Raw genomic sequence first — 18,393 nt, forward strand, 5'->3', positions numbered from 1 at the left:
AGGCAACGCCACTTATTAGCTGTATAATCTTGGATAAGTTATTTAGTAGCTCTCTGAGACTCACTTCCTTTATCTAGAAAATGGGTATAATACCTGTCTCACAGGTTTGTGACAGCCACTTTGGGGCCATGAGACAGGGGCAAAATGGTTGAGAAACAAAAAATAGTTTTGAAGGAAGCGTCTTAGGAAGGCCAGCTCCTGAATGCATAATAGAAGTAGATGGGGAAGAAAAACAAAAGAGACGCTCTTGAGGAGTGTGATTATGTGCTAAGCCTGAACCTCTATGAGTTCAAGAAATACAAATTAAAAATTTGAGTTAAATTGAGATTATGTATTTGTCGTGACATAGCTCAAACAATTCACCACGTGGGCCATAACCTTATACACATAAAAAAAATAGTGATAATATCTCACATTCACTGAGCACTTATCCCATGCCAGGCATATACTACGGAGCTGTTCTGCACACAGCTTCATTTACTCCTCACAATGCCCCCTAAGATAGGAACACCTAATATCTCCACTTTTCACCTGAAGAAACTGAAAGACCTTAAGTAACTTGCCAAACACCCCACAAAGTACATAAAAAAGCAAAGGCTCAAGTTGAGGGCTATCTGACTCTCAACTTCCCCTGATGTTAACCCACTTTGTGCCTCCCAGTTGTTCTCCTGGCCTGCTGTGCCTCTCTCTAGTGTCACACTCGCCAGACCATATTGAAGTGAGATTTCCACTTGTCTTTCTTCTATCCAGCTGGTCTGAAATATTTGTCTTTGATTCCTAAACCTACACATGTAGGAGTTAGATAAGTTTACCAACATAAATTGAATTAATGAACAAATAAACTGGAGGGTCGGCAATATAAAAAAGAGTGCTGAGTTCAAAAGAGGGGAGTAGCCACAGGCAGCAGAAGTTGGGAAGGCTTTGTGGGTGAGGCAGGGCCTCAGCCAAGCTGGAAGAGGGAGAAAACTTAAATGTGTAGGGAAGGTGGAAGAGAAGACTGGGAGAGAAATATTATTTCAGCAAAGGCCAAATGCCTAAAATGTTTTTTGGTTCTAATTCCACCTCTCCAGCCATAGCATGAATAAACATAATACATTATTTCCATGTCAGCCAGCCCCTTCTGCTGGACCACAGGCATAAAATAGGGCCTCTGCTTCATTATGATCTCCTTCCAGATACAACCATCAACTGAAAATATAAAATTGCATTGAAGGTCATAAACCCGTAGACAGCTTGCATCCAACCACATACACTGCATTTAAAAAAATTCCATAGGAAAACATGGTCAGTGTTCACCTAGTGTGAGTCACATAGCATCCTAAAAACGATAGACTCTAATTTGAAGCCAGGCAAAACCTTTTAAACAGCTAATATTGCTAGCACTGAAAAAAGCAAAAAGTCACTTTTCTTGATTATTACCACTCAGAGGCCACCACCCAGAACTTTCCATTAACTGAAGTAGGAAGCAAAACACAAGAACATAAGTATTATTTTCTGAACTTTTTATTGAAATATAGTATACACACAGAAAGTGTACATATTATAAGCGTACAGCTAATGAATTTCACAGTTGAACAGACCCTTGTAACCAATGTCTAGCTCAGGAAAGAACATTCACAGCATCCCATGCCTCACGCCTCATTCCACTCAGCATCCCTAAGGATAACCCTTCTCCTAATTTCCAACACCAAAGTTAAGCTTTTCCTGTTTTTGTATTTTAGATATAAAAGATCTTGTAGCCTGTATTATTTTGGGTCTGGCTTTCATCATTCAGCATTATATATCTGACACTCATCCACATTGTTGTGCATAGTAATAGATCATCCATTCACATTTTTGTCCAGTAACTATTCTCAAAGTGTGGTTCACAAGTGTGATCCAGAAGTGAACTATTTTCATAAATACAGGAACACATAATTTGCCTTTTTCATTGCACTGATAGCACAAAAGCAATAGTGGGAAAAATGGCTGGTGCCTTACCACAAATCAGGGAACGGCACCAAATGGTTCTAGTCATCACTCTCTTATTGTTCAACACCATTCACTACCAGTCAACAGAAAGAAACAATTATTTTCCATAAAGTTAGTTTAGCTTAATAATATTCTTGGTAAAAAAAAAAAAAAAAAATTAATTTGGCCAGTCACCATGGCTCATGCCTATGATCCCAGCACTTTGTGGGGAGGCTGAGGCAGAAGCATCACTTGAAGTGAGGAGTACAGGACCAACCTGGGCAACAAAGTAAGACTCCATCTCTACAAAAAAAAAAAAAAAAAATTAGCTAGCATGGTGGTGTATACCTGTAGTCCCAGCTATTTTGGAGGCTGAGGTAGGAAGATCACTTGAGTCCAGGAGTTTGAGACTACAGTAAGCTATGATTGCACCACTGCACTCCAGCTTGGGCAACTGAGTGAGACCTTGTTTCTAAAAAATTAAAAATAAAAAAAAATTAATTTTATTACTTCTCAACTCTTGAGTACATATATTTTAAATATTTTCTGTGTGATGTAAAGTGCTTATAAAATACTTCTGCAACAGAAAGCACAATGGACAAAAAGAGCTCATGAGGAAAATCAGTTGAGCTGTAAGTTAAACTAATCACTTTTGTCATGAAAAGCAATTTTATTTAAAGGAATGATGGGAAAACTGTGTTTATTCAGACTTAGGTACTTGGCAAACACTTTCTCAAAAATAAATGAAGTGAGCTTGTAACTTTCAGAAAAGCAACTGTCAGCATTTGATGCTAATGATAAAACTTGAGCTTTCAAACAAAAATCAGAGTTCTGGAAAACATATCCACCACCATGAACTTGAAGACTCTGATTTAAAAAAAAAAAAATTATATAAAGAAACATTGAAAAATTTGTAGGATCTGACTAATTCAGTGAATGAATATTGCCCAAATAGCCAATGTATAACACAAAATCATGTGTGGGTAAAAGATCCACTCAAAGTACAAGGAAGACTAGTGGATTTTAATTTCATAGAATATGGGAAGTTCCATTGACATGGTTGCAGTATCCACACTGAAACTAATCTTTAAGACACTACCACTTGTCAAGTCTTGGTGTGTTATCAAAGAAGAATATACACATTTTTAAAAAGCAATTTATTACTTACCTTTGTGAGGTTGGGTTTTTTTCTCATATATAGTTAACCCTTGAACAATGTGGGGGTTAGGGGAGCTGGCCCCCATGCAGTTGCAAATCCACATATAACTTTTTGACTCCCCAAAACTTAACTGCTAATAGCATATTATTGACCAGAAGCTTTACTGATAACATAAACAAATCACATTTTTTTTTTGTCTTATGTACTATATTCTTACAATAAAGCAAGCTAGAGAAAAAAATCTTATTAAGAAAATCATGGCCAGGTACAGTGGCTCACACTTGTAATTCCAGCACTTTGGGAGGTTTAGGTGAGCGGATCACTTGAGGCCAGGAGTTCGAGACCAGCCTGGCCAACATGGCAAAAACCCATCTCCACTAAAAATACAAAATTTAGCTGGGCATCGCAGTGTGCCTGTAGTCCCAGCTACCCAGGAGGCTGAGACATGAGAATCACTTGAACCTGGGAGGCAGAGGTTGCAGTGAGCCGAGATTGTGCCACTATACTCCAGACTGGGTGACAGAGCAAGACTCTGTCTCAACAAATAAATAAATAAATGAAAATTATAAGAAAAAAATATATTTACTATTTATTAGGTGAAAGTGGATCGTCATAAAGGTCTTCATCCTCATCATCTTCATGCTGAGTAGACTGAGAAGGAGGAGGAAGAGGAACGGTTGGTACTGCTGACTCAGGAGTGGCTGAGGCAGAAGTAGAGGTGGTGAATAAGGAGGCAGGAGAGACAGGCACATTTGCAACTTTTATTGGAAAAAAATCCATGTATAAGTGGACCTGCAAAGTCCAGACCCATGTTCTTCAAGGGTTAACTGTACTTTAAATAAAACATACACCGCCAGATTAAATGGAAAAGCAGAAATGAGAAACTCAGCTATTTTCTCATAAGCCAGATATTAAAATGTAAAAGAAGGCCTCTCTTCTCACTAAATTTTTTGCTTTGGAAAATAAAGTGATGTTTAACAAAAACATGCTATTTACATTAGCTTACAATGGGTTTATTATTTTTAAATGTTTATAAATATTTTTAAAATTTTTCAGTTTCAAGTTATAATACAGTAAATATCAGTAGTTATGACCCACATAATTGAAAGTTCTTTGGAGTTCTCAATAATGTTTAAGGCTGTAAGGGTCCTAAGACCAAAAAGTTTGAGAACCCCTGCTATACAGTATTTCATTGTAAGCAGGGATTTAAATTTAGCAGTCACTTCTGGGAATATTCTTGAGATAGTTAATATTTAGCTTAATTTCCTCATCTGGTTTTTCTGCTTGTGGTTTCTTCTTCTCTCCAATCCCTCTTGCACGGGCCAATCAGATCATTCTCCAATACAGTCCTTACAGTGGCTACTACATCAGGTGCACTCTCTTCTTCCTGGCAGGAATATTTTAGAAGGCTTTACCAAGAATGTGGAATTACACTGTGGCTTTAAGAATTTGGCCAGAAAGAGGTCAGAGGAGGACAGAACAAACTTGAGAAATGTAAGCAAAAGACTTTTTCTTGGATTATGGATATGGTTTCCTGGGCTTCTCAGTGTAACATCATCTTCTAACACTAAATACTATACAATAATCTTCTTGTGTCTTGGTAAAACATAACCCTGCTTTGTTCTCATCACAGTGCATATCACTACCTGGCTTTTCTGTTTTGTGTTGTTTTTATGTTTTAATTTTCTTTCCCCTCACTGCCTTCCCCAGAATGTAAGCTCCAAGATTGCAGAGAACTTGTCTATCTTATTCATTGACTAGAACTGTGTCTCAAACACAGTTAGGTAGCTAATATGTCTTTGTTTAAATAGATGAATCACCTAGTCTTTATTTTGCAATTCTCTCAGAACTTAGAAAAGTTCTAAGATCTAGAATTTTGTTTTATTTCATGGGATATTAGGCTTTCCTCCATCAGGGTAATAATAATAGTAAGGTAATACTGACATGAAGTATTTTACAAAGTTTCCAGAGCTAAATTTTGACTTAAAATATTGCCTTTTCTTTTCTTGGTCTTCCTCCATTATTGTTGGCCATATGGGCAGTTGCTGGTAAGTAACTTCACAACTCTCTGGAAATGTATGGCTTATAAATAGATTGCCATTATGTTTCTTCAAAATTATTTCTTATTCAAGCTCTAAATATTTACCAATTTACATATTTCATCATAAATTACAATCTCCATTCTGCTCCATAAATGTCTCAACTCATGTTGATTTTTAGATTTAATCTTCTATATGAGAACATACTTCCTGAGATTGACTTCTAGGACTTTTGAAACTGGAAGAAACTATTTTTATTTAAATGTTGCCAGTATTCTATATGTACCAATATAAAAAGATCTTCAAGATGTGCTATTAATTATATATAAGGCAACAAGTAGAACAATACATATACTTTGTTCTCATTTATATTTTACATAGTCCTGTATATGTTTTCATTTTGTAGACTAACTCTGATAGAAGACAACATAAAACTGGAAAACATGGTTACCTCTTGGGAAGGGGATGGGAGGACTGGGGAAAGAGGTGGAATGGAAGGGAACTGACTTTTTAATATATTTTTTTTTTCTTTTTTAGAGACAGGTCTTGCTCTGCCACCTAAGCTGGAGTGCGATGGCATGATCATAGCTTACTACAGTGTTGAACTTCTGGATTCAAGAGATCCCTCCAGCTTAGCCACCCAAGTAACTGGAACTACAGGCATGTCCCATCACACCCAGCTTACATACATATATAATTATTTTTAGAGATACAGGATGTCACTATATTGCCCAGGCTGGTCTCAAATTCCTGGCCTCAAGATGATCCTTCTGCTTCTGCCTCTCAAAGTGCTGAGATTACAGGCATAAACCACCATGCTTACTTCAATGTTTTTAATATCAGAAACTCTTTAGTATCTTTAAAATTTTATACATTGTGTATGCATTAGTTATTGAATTTTAAAGAAGTAAATTATATGGATAAAAGTGTGTCCACATACACCAATTAAAAGACAAAGATTAGCAGAACATATTAAAAACATGACTCAATTACCTGCTGTCTATTAGGAACTTACTTCAAATATTTGAAATAAATATAACAAAGTAAATGGATAGAAAAAGACATACCATGTAAAAATTAATCCAAAGAAAGTGGGAATAGTTATATTAATATCAGATAAAATAGACTTACGAGCAGAGAAATTTACCAGATACAGAGTGACATTACACAATTTTTTTTAAGTTTATTATTATTTTAGAGATACCATATCACTCTGTTACTCAGGCTGAAGTGCAGTGGCATGATCGTAGCTCACTATAGCCTTCAACTCCCGGGCTGAAGCAATCCTCCTGCCTCAGCCGCTGGAGTAGCTAGGATTACAGGTGTGCACCACCATGCCCGGCTAATTTATTTTATTTTATTTTAATTTTTATAGAGATGGGATATTACTTTGCTGCCCAGGCTGGTCTCAAACTCCTGGCCTCAAGCAGTCCTCCTACCTTGGCCTCCAAAAGCACTGGGATTACAGGCATGGATCATTGCCTGAGCCTGGCCCTACATAATGTTAGAAGGGTGACTCTACCAGGAGAACATAGAAGTGTATACAAAAAGTAACAGTTATGAAATATCTATGTTTATATATAAACATAGATGTGTATACAAAAAGCAACAGAGTTATGAAATATCTGAAACAAAAACTGGTGAAACTGAAAAGAGAAATAGACAAATCTACAATTACAGTTGTAAACTTCAATAGCCCTCTTTCAACAATTGATATAATAGGCAGGCAGAAAATCAGCAAGAATATAGAAAACTCAACAACACTATCAACCAATAGAATCTAATTGACATTTATGGAACACTCCACCAGACAAACAACACAATACACACTCTTCTTAAGAGCCCATGGAACCTATACTGAGATAGATCATATTCTAGACCATAAAACAAACCTCAACAAATTTAAAGGATTGAAACCATACAAATTGTATTCTCTAACTACAATGTAAGAAAACTAGAAATCAACAACAGAATGATAAACAATGCATTTCTAAATAATCCATGGATCAAAGAGGAAGTCCCAAAAGAACTGAATAAAAATGAAAGTACAGCATATAAAAATTTGTGGGATACAGCTAAAGCAGTGCTTAGAGGGAAATTTACAACATTAAATGCCTACATTAGAACTGAGAAAAAGTCTGAAATCAGTAACCTAAACTCCTACCTCAAGAACCTAGACAAAGAAAAGAAAAATGAACACAAAATAAATAGAAGAAAATGCAGAAATCATTAATCACAAATTAATGTGAAACCAGAAAAACAATACAAAAACTCAAAAAACTAAAACCTCATCCTTTGAGAAGATCAATTACGTTGACAAACCTCTAGCAAGACTGACAAAGGGAAAAAAAAAGAAAATCCACAAATTACCAATACTAAGAATAAAATAGGGAATATCATGACAGATCCTACAGATATTAGAAAGTTAATATGGGAATACTGTGGCAATTCTACATGCAAAACTCTGGCAATTTTGATGAAATAGACCAATTCCTTGAAAATCACAAAGTACAACACCTAATTCAGAATGAAATAATTTGTGTAGTACAATAACTGTCAAGAAAATTGAATTCATAATTTAAAAGTTTTCCCAGAATAAGTTATCAGGCCCAGATGGTTTCACTGGAGAATTCTTCCCAATGTTTACAGAAGAATTAACACCAACTTTACACAGCTTCCTCCAGAAAATATAAGATAACACTCTTAATTCATATTATGAAGCTATTATTACCCTGATATCAAAATCATAGGGCGAGAGTACAAAAAAAGAAAATCATAAGCCAATATCACTCATGAAAATACATGAAAAAGTTCTTAAGAACATATAAGCAAATAGAATTCAGTAATATTTAAGAGAAATTAATTATATTCCATGACAAAGTGGGCTTATTTCAGGGATGTAAGGTTAGTTCAACATTTGAAAATCAATCAGTGTAATCCACCATTTAACAAACTAAGGAAAAATATCACATGATCACTCCACTTGAGAATGAGCACTTGAAAAAATTCAACACCAATTCATACCAAAAGCTCTAAAAAAACTAGAAACAGAAGTGAATTTCCTCCACTGGATAAAGCTACTATTATACTTAATAATGAAAAATTTAATGCTTTCCCCTCAAAGATCAGAAAGAAAACAAAGACGTCTGCTTTTATATAAAACACTCTTATTCACCCATATTACTGGAAGTTCTATTCAGTACAATAAAGCAAGAAAAGGAAATAAAAATTACATTGATTAGGAAGAAATAAACAAGACTAATTCTATTTGTAGGTATAATTGTCTACACAGAAATTCCTAAGGAATCTACAAGAAATCTCCTAAAAATACTAAGTGAGTTCAACAAGGTCATAGGATGGAAAATGAACATATAAAAATTGATTCTATTTCATTATACTAGCAATGAACACATAAACACCAAAATTAACAATACAACTTACAATAACTCAAAAAATGAAGTACTTGAGTGTAAATTCAACAAAACATAAACAGTATTTATATGCTGAAAGTTACCAAATGCCGATGAAGGAAATAAAAAAAATCTAAATAAATGGAGAGTCAGGCTGTATTTAATGACTGGTAGACTCAACATATGAAAGATATTAATTTTCCCTAAATAGACATATAGATTTAATCCAATTCCTTTCAAAATCCCAGGCAGAATTTTTGTAGATATGGGCAACATCTTTCTTTCTAACATTTATGTGAAAAAGTAAAGGAAGAAAAATAGCTTTAAATATTTTAATAAAGTAAGAGAAATCAGTCTATTTAATTTCAAGACTTATTATATAGCTATAGTAACCAAAATTGTACAATATTGGTAGAAGGACAGACACATATATCAGTGGAACTGAACAGGAAACCCAGAAATAGAGCCAAACAAATATGCCTAACTGACTTTTGATGAAGGTGCAAAAGCAATTCAATGGAGGAAGAACAGCCTTTTCAATATATGGTGCTGGAGCAATTGCAAATCTATAGGAAAACAAATAAATATGAACCTCAACATACACCTCACATTTTATTACACATAAAAATTAACCCAAAATGGATTGCAGACTTAAGCGTAATTTGCAAAACTGTTTTGCATTCTATGTTAGAAAAAAAATTGGATAAAAATTTTGGGATTAAGGTCTAGGCAAAGAATTCTTAGATGTGTGCTGTTTTTGGCAGCACATATACTAAAATTGGAATGATACAGAGATTAGCATGGCCGCTGAACAAGGATGACACATATATTCATGAGGCGTTCCATAATTTTCAAAATAGACCCAGCTGAGGAATGACTCTCAGAGTTCAAAGACTGGTTCTCTGAGCTGACTCAGTCAGACAAACATAAAGAAAAGAGAATATCTTAATGAAAAAAAACCTCCGAGAATTATGGGATTACATAAATAGACAAAATCTATGACTCACTGGCATCCCTGAAAGAGAAAGAGAAAACAAGCAACTTGGAAACATACTTGAGTATATCATCCATGAAAATTTCCCCAACCTCACCACAGAGGCCAACATTCAAATTCAGAAAATGCAGAAAATGCCTGTGAGATACTGTACAAGATGACCACCCCCAAGACACATAGTCTTCAGATTTTCCAAGATTGACATAAAAGGAAAAATATAAAGGAATATAGAAGGGGAAGGTCACCTACAAAGGGAAATTTGACAGGCTAATAGTGAACTTTTCAGCAGAAATCCTACATGCCAGAAGAGATTGGTGGCGGGGGAGCAGTTATGTTCAATATTCTTAAAGAAAAGAAACTCCAATAAAAAAATTTCATATGGGCCGGGCGCGGTGGCTCAAGCCTGCAATCCTAGCACTTTGGGAGGCTGAGACGGGCGGATCACGAGGTCAGGAGATCGAGACCATCCTGGCTAACACAGTGAAATCCCGTCTCTACTAAAAAATACAAAAAACCAGCTGGGCGAGGTGGCGGGCCCCTGTAGTCCCAGCTACTCAGGAGGCTGAGGGCAGGAGAATGGCGTAAACCCGGGAGGCGGAGCTTGCAGTGAGCTGAGATCCGGCCACTGCACTCCAGCCTGGGCGACAGAGCCAGACTCCGTCTCTAAAAAAAAAAAAAAAAAAAAAAAAATTTCATATCCAGCCAAACTAAACTTCATATAAAAAGAAGAAATAAGATTCTTTTCAGACAAGCAAATGCTAAGGGAATTAATTACCACCAGATCTGCCTTACAAGAGTTCCTTAAGGGAGTGCTAAATATGGAAATGAAAGACTTACTGACTACCACAAAAACACACTTAAGTACATAGACCACTGACACTATAAAGCAACTACACAATCAAGTCTGCATAGTAACCAGCTAACAACATGATGACAGGATCAAATCTGCACATATCAATATTAATCTTGAAGGTAAATGTACTAAATGTGCAATTAAAAAGCATAGTGTGGCAAGTTGAATACAGAAGTAAGACCTAACTGTATCCTGTCTTCAAGAGACCCATCTCACATACAATGACACAATAAGCTCAAAGTAAACAAATGGAAAAAATCTACCAAGCAGATGGAAAACAGAAAAAAAAAGGAGGGGTTTCTATTCTAATTTCAGACAAAACAGACTTTAAACCAACAAAAATCAGAAGAGACAAAGGCATTACATAATGGTAAGAGGTTCAATTCAACAGGAAGACCTAACACCCTAAATACATATGCGCCCAACACAGGAGCACCCAGATTCATAAAACAAGTTGTTTGAGACCTGTGAAGAGACATAGATAACAATACAATAATAAGAGGAGATGTCAACATCCCACCAACAGTAATAAACAAATCATTAACCCAGAAAACTAACAAAGATCTTCAGAACCTGAACTCAACATGTAACCAAATAGACCTAACAGATATCTACAGAACTCTGTACCCCAAAATAGCAGAACATACATTCTTCTCATCTGCACATGACACATACTCTAAATTGACCATATAATCAGACATAAAACAATTTTCATCAAATTAAAAACAAAAATCATACCAAACACACTTTCAGACCATAGTGCAATAAAAATGGAAAACAGTACCAAGAAGATTACTCAAAACCATACAATTACATGGAAATTAAACAGTCTTCTCTGGAATGATTTCTGGGTAAACAATGAAATTAAAGCAAAAATCAGGAAATTCTCTGAAATGAATGAGAACAAAGATACAGAATACCAGAATCTCTGGGACACAGTTAAAGCAGTATTAAGAGGAAACTTTACAGCATCAAACACCCACGCTGAAAAGTTAAAAAGATCTCATATTAACAACCTAATATCATACCTTGAGGAACTAGAAAAACAAGAGCAAACCAATCCTAAAGCTAACAGAACAAGAAATAACCAAAATCAGAACTGAACTGAAAGAAATTAAGATGCAGAAAAGCATACAAAATATCAACAAAACCATAAGTTGGCTATTTGAAAGGATAAATAAGATAGATCGACTGCTATCTAGACTAATAAAGAAAAAAAAAAGAGAGAAAATCCAAATAAACACAATCAGGAAATGACAAAGGGGACATTACCACTGACCCCACAGAAATGCAAAAATAAAAATAAAAATAAAAATCAGAGGCTATTATAAACACAAACTAGAAAACCTACACATAAACAAGAAAACCTGCAAGAAATAGATAAATTCATGAAAACATACAACTTCCCAAACTGAACCAGGAAGAAATTCAAACCGGGAACAGACCAATAATGAGTTCCAAAATTGAATCCCTAAGAAAAAACCTAACAACCAGAAAAAGCCCAGAACTAGATGGATTCACACTGAATTCTACTAGACACATAAAGAAGAACTGGTACCATTTCTACTTAAACTCTTCCAAAAAGTTGAAAAGGAGGTACTCCTCCCCAACTCACTCTATAAAGCCAGCATTATACTGATACCAAAACCTGGCAGAGACACAATAACAACAAAAACTTCAGGCCAATATCCATGATGAACATAGATGCAAAAATCCTCAACAAAATAATAGCAAACCAAATCCAGCAGTACATCAAAAAGCTAACCTGCTGCCATCAAGTAGGCTTTATCCCTGGAAGGCATGGTTGGTTTCAACATACACAAACTAATGTGATTCATCACATAAACAGAATGAAAAATAAAAACCACATGATCATCTCAATAGATGCAGAAAAGGCAGTCAATAAAAATTCAGCGTCTCTTCATGTTAAAAACTCACAACAAACCAGGCATTGAAGAAACATATTTCAAAATAATAAGGGTTATCTATGACAAACTCACAGCCAACATCCTACAGAATGGGTAGGCAAAAGCTGGAAGTACTCCCCTTGAGAACTAGAAGAAGACAAAGATGCCCTCTTTCATCACTCCTATTCAACATAGTACAGGAAATCCGAGCCAGAGTTATCAGGCAAGAGAAAGCAATAAAAGGCATCCAAATAGGAAGAAAGGAAGTCAAACTATCTCTGCTTGAAATGATATGATTCTATACTGAGAAAACCCTATAATCTCTGCGCAAAAGCTCCTAAATCTGATAAACAAGTTCAGCAAAGTTTCAGGATACAAAATCAATGTGCAAAAATCAGTAGCATTTCTTTTCAATAATAATGGTCCAAGCTGAGGGCCAAATCAAGAAGGTGATCCTATTCACAATAGCCACAAATAAATACAATACCTAGGAATGAAGGTCACCAGGGAGATGAAAGATCTCTACAAGAAGAACTACAAAACACTGCTCAAAGAAGTCAGAGATGACACAAACAAATAGAAAAATATTCCATGCTCATGGATAGGAGGAATCAATAGTGTTAAAATGGCCATACTGCCCACAGCAATTTACAGATTCAATGCTATTCCTATCAAACTACCAATGACATTTTTCACAGAATTTGAAAAAACTATTTTAAACTTCATATAGAACCAACATGAAGAGCCCAAATAGCCACAACAATCCTAAGCAAAAAGAACAAGCTGGAGGCATCACATTATCTGTCTTCAAACTACCACAAGACTACAGTAATTAAAGCAGCATGGTACTGGTACAAAATTAGACCCATAGACCAAAGGACCAAAATAGAGAGCCCAGGAATAAAGCTGCACACCTACAATCATCTGATCTTTGACACAACTGACAGAAATTAACAGGGAAAGGATTACCTATTCAATAAACTGTTCTGGGAGAACTGGCTATGCAGAAGATTGAAACTGGACCCCTTTCTTACACCACATACAAAACTTAACTCAAGAAGGATTAAATACTTAAATATAAAACCAAAAATTATAAATATTCCAGAAGAAAACCTAGGAAATACCATTATAGACATAGGCCTTGGCAGAGATTTTATGATGAAGATGCCAAAACAAAAATTGACAAGGGGGACCTAATTAACTAAAGAGCTTCTGAACAGCAAAAGAAACTATCAACAGAGTAAATACACAACTCACACAACAGGAGAAAATATTTGCACACTATGCATCTGACAAAGTCTACCATCTATAATCTATAAGGTACTTAACAATCTAAAAACAAATAACACTATTAAAAAGGGGGCAAAATACATAAACAGAAACTTTTCAAAAGAAGATATATACACAGCCACAAAGCATTCAAAAAATTCTCAACATCCCTAATCATTAGAAAAATGCAAATTAAAACCACAATGAGATACTTCCTCACACCATTCAGAATGGCTATTAAAATGTTAAAAAAAAAAAAAAATAGCAGATGATGGCAAGGCTGCAGAGAAAAGGGAGCACTTATACACTGTTGTAAATCAGTTCAGCCACTAATTTCAAGCAGTTTGGTGATTTCTCAAAGTACTTAAAAATAGAGCTACCATTTGACCCAGCAATCTCATTATTGGGTACATACCCAAAGGAATATAAATCATTCTACTATAAAGACATATGCACATGTATGTTTGTCAAAGTACTATTCACAATAGCAAAGAAACGTAATCAACCTAAATGGTTATCAGTCATAGACTGGATAAGGAAAATATGGTACATATATACCATAGAATACTACACAGCCATAAACACATAATGAGATCATGTCCTTTGTAGCAACATGTATGGAGCAGGAGACCACTTTCCTAAATGAACTAATGCAGTAACAGAAAACCAAACACCAAATGTTCTCACTTATAAGTGGGAGCTAAACACTGAGCAAACACGGACACAAAGAAGGGAACAAGAGACACGGAGGCCTACTTGTGCAGGGTGGGAGAAGGGTGAGGATCGAAAAACTGCCCATCAGGTACTATGCTTATTACCTAAGTGATGAAATCACATGTATACCACCCCCCCATAACACACAATTTATCTATAGAACAAACCTGCACATGTACCCTGAAACTGAAATAAAAGTTAAAAAAAAAAAAGAGTTCTGGTCGGCAAAGCCTGAGTCCTGTCGTCTCGCCTTCCTCCCATACAGCATGAGCTTCACCACTCGCTCCACCTTCTCTACCAACTACCGGTCCCTGGGCTCTGTCCAGGCGCCCAGCTACGGCGCCCGGCCGGTCAGCAGCGCGGCCAGTGTCTATGCAGGCGCCGGGGGCTCTGGTTCCCGGATCTCCGTGTCCCGCTCCACCAGCTTCCGGGGCGGCATGGGGTCCGGGGGCCTGGCCTCAGGGATGGCTGGGGGTCTGGCAGGAATGGGAGGCATCCAGAACGAGAAGGAGACCATGCAAAGCCTGAACGACCGCCTGGCCTCTTACCTGGACAGAGTGAGGAGCCTGGAGACCGAGAACCGGAGGCTGGAGAGCAAAATCCGGGAGCACTTGGAGAAGAAGGGACCCCAGGTCAGAGACTGGAGCCATTACTTCAAGATCATCGAGGACCTGAGGGCTCAGATCTTCGCAAATACTGTGGACAATGCCCGCATCGTTCTGCAGATTGACAATGCCCGTCTTGCTGCTGATGACTTTAGAGTCAAGTATGAGACAGAGCTGGCCATGCGCCAGTCTGTGGAGAATGACATCCATGGGCTCCGCAAGGTCATTGATGACACCAATGTCACTCGACTGCAGCTGGAGACAGAGATCGAGGCTCTCAAGGAGGAGCTGCTCTTCATGAAGAAGAACCACGAAGAGGAAGTAAAAGGCCTACAAGCCCAGATTGCCAGCTCTGGGTTGACCGTGGAGGTAGATGCCCCCAAATCTCAGGACCTCGCCAAGATCATGGCAGACATCCGGGCCCAATATGACGAGCTGGCTTGGAAGAACCGAGAGGAGTTAGACAAGTACTGGTCTCAGCAGATTGAGGAGAGCACCACAGTGGTCACCACACAGTCCGCCGAGGTTGGAGCTGCTGAGACGACGCTCACAGAGCTGAGACGTACAGTCCAGTCCTTGGAGATCGACCTGGACTCCATGAGAAATCTGAAGGCCAGCTTGGAGAACAGCCTGAGGGAGGTGGAGGCCCGCTACGCCCTACAGATGGAGCAGCTCAATGGGATCCTGCTGCACCTGGAGTCAGAGCTGGCACAGACCCGGGCAGAGGGACAGCGACAGGCCCAGGAGTATGAGGCCCTGCTGAACATCAAGGTCAAGCTGGAAGCTGAGATTGCCACCTACCGCCGCCTGCTGGAAGATGGCGAGGAATTCAATCTTGGTGATGCCTTGGACAGCAGCAACTCCATGCAAACCATCCAAAAGACCACCACCCGCCGGATAGTGGATGGCAAAGTGGTGTCTGAGACCAACGACACCAAAGTTTTGAGGCATTAAGCCAGCAAAAGCAGGGTACCCTTTGGGGAGCAGGAGGCCAATAAAAAGTTCAGAGTTCAAAAAAAAAAAAAAAAAAAAGAGTTCTTAGACTTGCCACCAGAGGCACAATTCATAAAAGGAAAAATTGATAAGGTGGGTTTCATCAAAATGAAAATGTTTGCTCTGAAAAAGACCCTAAACAGGCTGAAAAGACAAGCTGCAGACTGGGGAGAAAACACTTGCAAACCACATATCTAACAAAGGGCTAGTATCTAGAATATATAAAGAACTCTTAAAACTCAAGAGTGGAAAAAACAAACCATTGAATTAGAAAATGGACAAAAGAGATGGCGTACTTGTCCTTGTCACACAGGTTGTTTGAGAAGACTTGAATTTAAAGACTATGAAAAGGATATGCAGATACAAGCTTTACCACATACTGGAAAAGAAATGGAAAAAAGAAACAGGTTGAACTTTGGAATTCCTACTCATGATGTTATTTAGGACTAAATCATCCAGAATATATAGATTCTGCACTAATAAATTCTGATGCAAATTATGTGTAGCCCTGAAGATTCTAGGCCAACCTCTATAGGCACAGCTGGAGTCTTGGAGTCTTTCCGACATGGTATTCCCACTGTCAATCCTAGGAGAAGCCTGCACTGAAAATATAGAGATTCAGGGGGCAGGGGCAGGGGAACTTTCACTGGAGAAGGAAAACTCACTTCTTTCTACGGGCCTCCTGGGAAGATTTAAACACTCCTAGACTGAGCTAGAGGGTGAGCAGTCCCTTTAGCAACCCTGGGACAGGGCTAGAGGATGTCCTGGATGTCATCTATTCTGTGTGGTACTTCCCAACACTACCCCTGCCCACACCCCATGCTCCACAAAGTTTTGTGGGAACTTGTAGCCTGGTTTCTACTGTGTGAAATTAGGAGAGGACCTAGTTTTCACTTTGGACGAAGTAGCTAGTATACAAAGAGAACCCCTGTCCTCCTTACCCAAGAATCATAGAGACGGTAAAATCATCTTTGTGTATCAGTGTAGGGACCTCACAAAGGTCATTACAACTGAGATAGCTGTGTGGTAGCTTCGTAGAAAGCCTAAATAAAACATCAAGAAACAGCTGCTCTATCTTGGACACACTCAAACCAGCACCCGCTTGGTGCTGGAAAGCAGATGGAACCTATGAGTGAAGGGGCCAGTTTCCTACAATCAGGCTGGTCTGTGAGACTGGGGTTCATATCACTTGGGTATTAGGAGGAAATAAGAAAATATATGGCAGTCATTGGTTGTTGAGACTGGGACATTTGGGTTTTACTAAGTTAAGAGAAAAGATCACTCTCCCCTTTTCAACAACACAATGTCTTTTCATTAGAAGCCTGAAATAGCAGGGTTTTTCTCTGCTTTTCCATTCCTTCGAAACCCTACTCATAATTAGCTTCCCACAACTTCTCCTAGGTTTCTTCCACCATTACTCATCAGCCTGGTCTATTTGTGTTACAGATTATGCTTTCTCAACCTCCATCAGTTTTACCAAGTTTAGTACCATCTTTTAAAAGTCCATGTTGCCCATCTTTGGGGAACATAAGTACTTCTCCCTTATTATTATTAAATGCTTCCAAGTTCATCTGATATATTCACAGAGGTTCTTATTCTGAGGTATGTGGCTATGAGGGTTTGTGGATAAAATCAAGTGATCCATAAGTTTAGACAGGAAAAAATATTGCATATATTTATTTTAATTAACCCCTAACTGAAATTTAGCATTTTCTATTATTAATGTAAGCAGTAAATCACAATGAAATAAATAGAACAGCAACTACTTTTATATTGCATTTTAATTGTTTCTGGTATATCAACATTCATTTATGCTCATCACTAGTTAAAATTAGATGTGCCACTAGATCAAATGTTTACAAATAAACATGTATGTCACAAATTAAAAAAATATATTTTGGTAACCCTTTTGATATAATTTGTGTCCTTTGTAACCCTGTATTTTTTATGAAAAATAACACATTATTCTGAGAAGGGATCCACAGACTTAACTAAGCTGTCCAAGGAAATAATTCTACAAAAAAACCAAAAAAAATTCTTGGAATAGCTAAAAGTCTCTACACCATAATGGTGAAAAGATTAAAAGCCACCTAAATGCCCAGTAACAGAAGACTGGTGAAACAATGCAGTTGCTAAACATAATGCTGTAGAAGACTATTTAAGGGCATATGTGGAAAGATGATCACAATATATTATGTAAAAGAAAAGGTTGTGCATAATATGATCAATTTTTATAAGTCAAACACAGTTACATATACACCTACACCTAAAAAAACAGAAAATAGATGTCAAGACACACACAAAGATGCTAAGGTGGTTATTTACAGATGGTGGGAACTGTGAGTAATCTTTTTGCTTATCTCAGTTGTAGAAATTTTATATGAACTTGTAATTATTTTTGCAAGAAAAATCAATAAAAATTATCATCTTTAAAATAAATGAAGTCCTAAGAAAGGATTCAAAAAGATACATAATTCTTAATTACGATCAACTATGCACT

General features: G+C 37.3%; 1 non-coding gene and 1 pseudogene across 2 annotated transcripts; both read left to right on the plus strand.

The window, feature by feature from the left end:
- Window positions 1-9,306: 9,306 nt before the first annotated feature.
- On the plus strand, window positions 9,307-9,410 carry LOC115896607. The gene has a single exon (XR_004056526.1). It is a non-coding gene; the product is annotated as a U6 spliceosomal RNA (small nuclear RNA).
- Window positions 9,411-14,513: 5,103 nt separating this feature from the next.
- LOC115896491 lies at window positions 14,514-15,932 on the plus strand (annotated as a pseudogene). The gene has a single exon (XR_004056374.1). The product of XR_004056374.1 is annotated as a keratin, type I cytoskeletal 18 pseudogene (transcript).
- The last annotated feature ends 2,461 nt before the right edge of the window (window positions 15,933-18,393 follow it).

The sequence above is a fragment of the Rhinopithecus roxellana genome, chromosome 3 (genome assembly GCF_007565055.1).
Source record: "Rhinopithecus roxellana isolate Shanxi Qingling chromosome 3, ASM756505v1, whole genome shotgun sequence".
NCBI lineage: Eukaryota > Metazoa > Chordata > Mammalia > Primates > Cercopithecidae > Rhinopithecus > Rhinopithecus roxellana.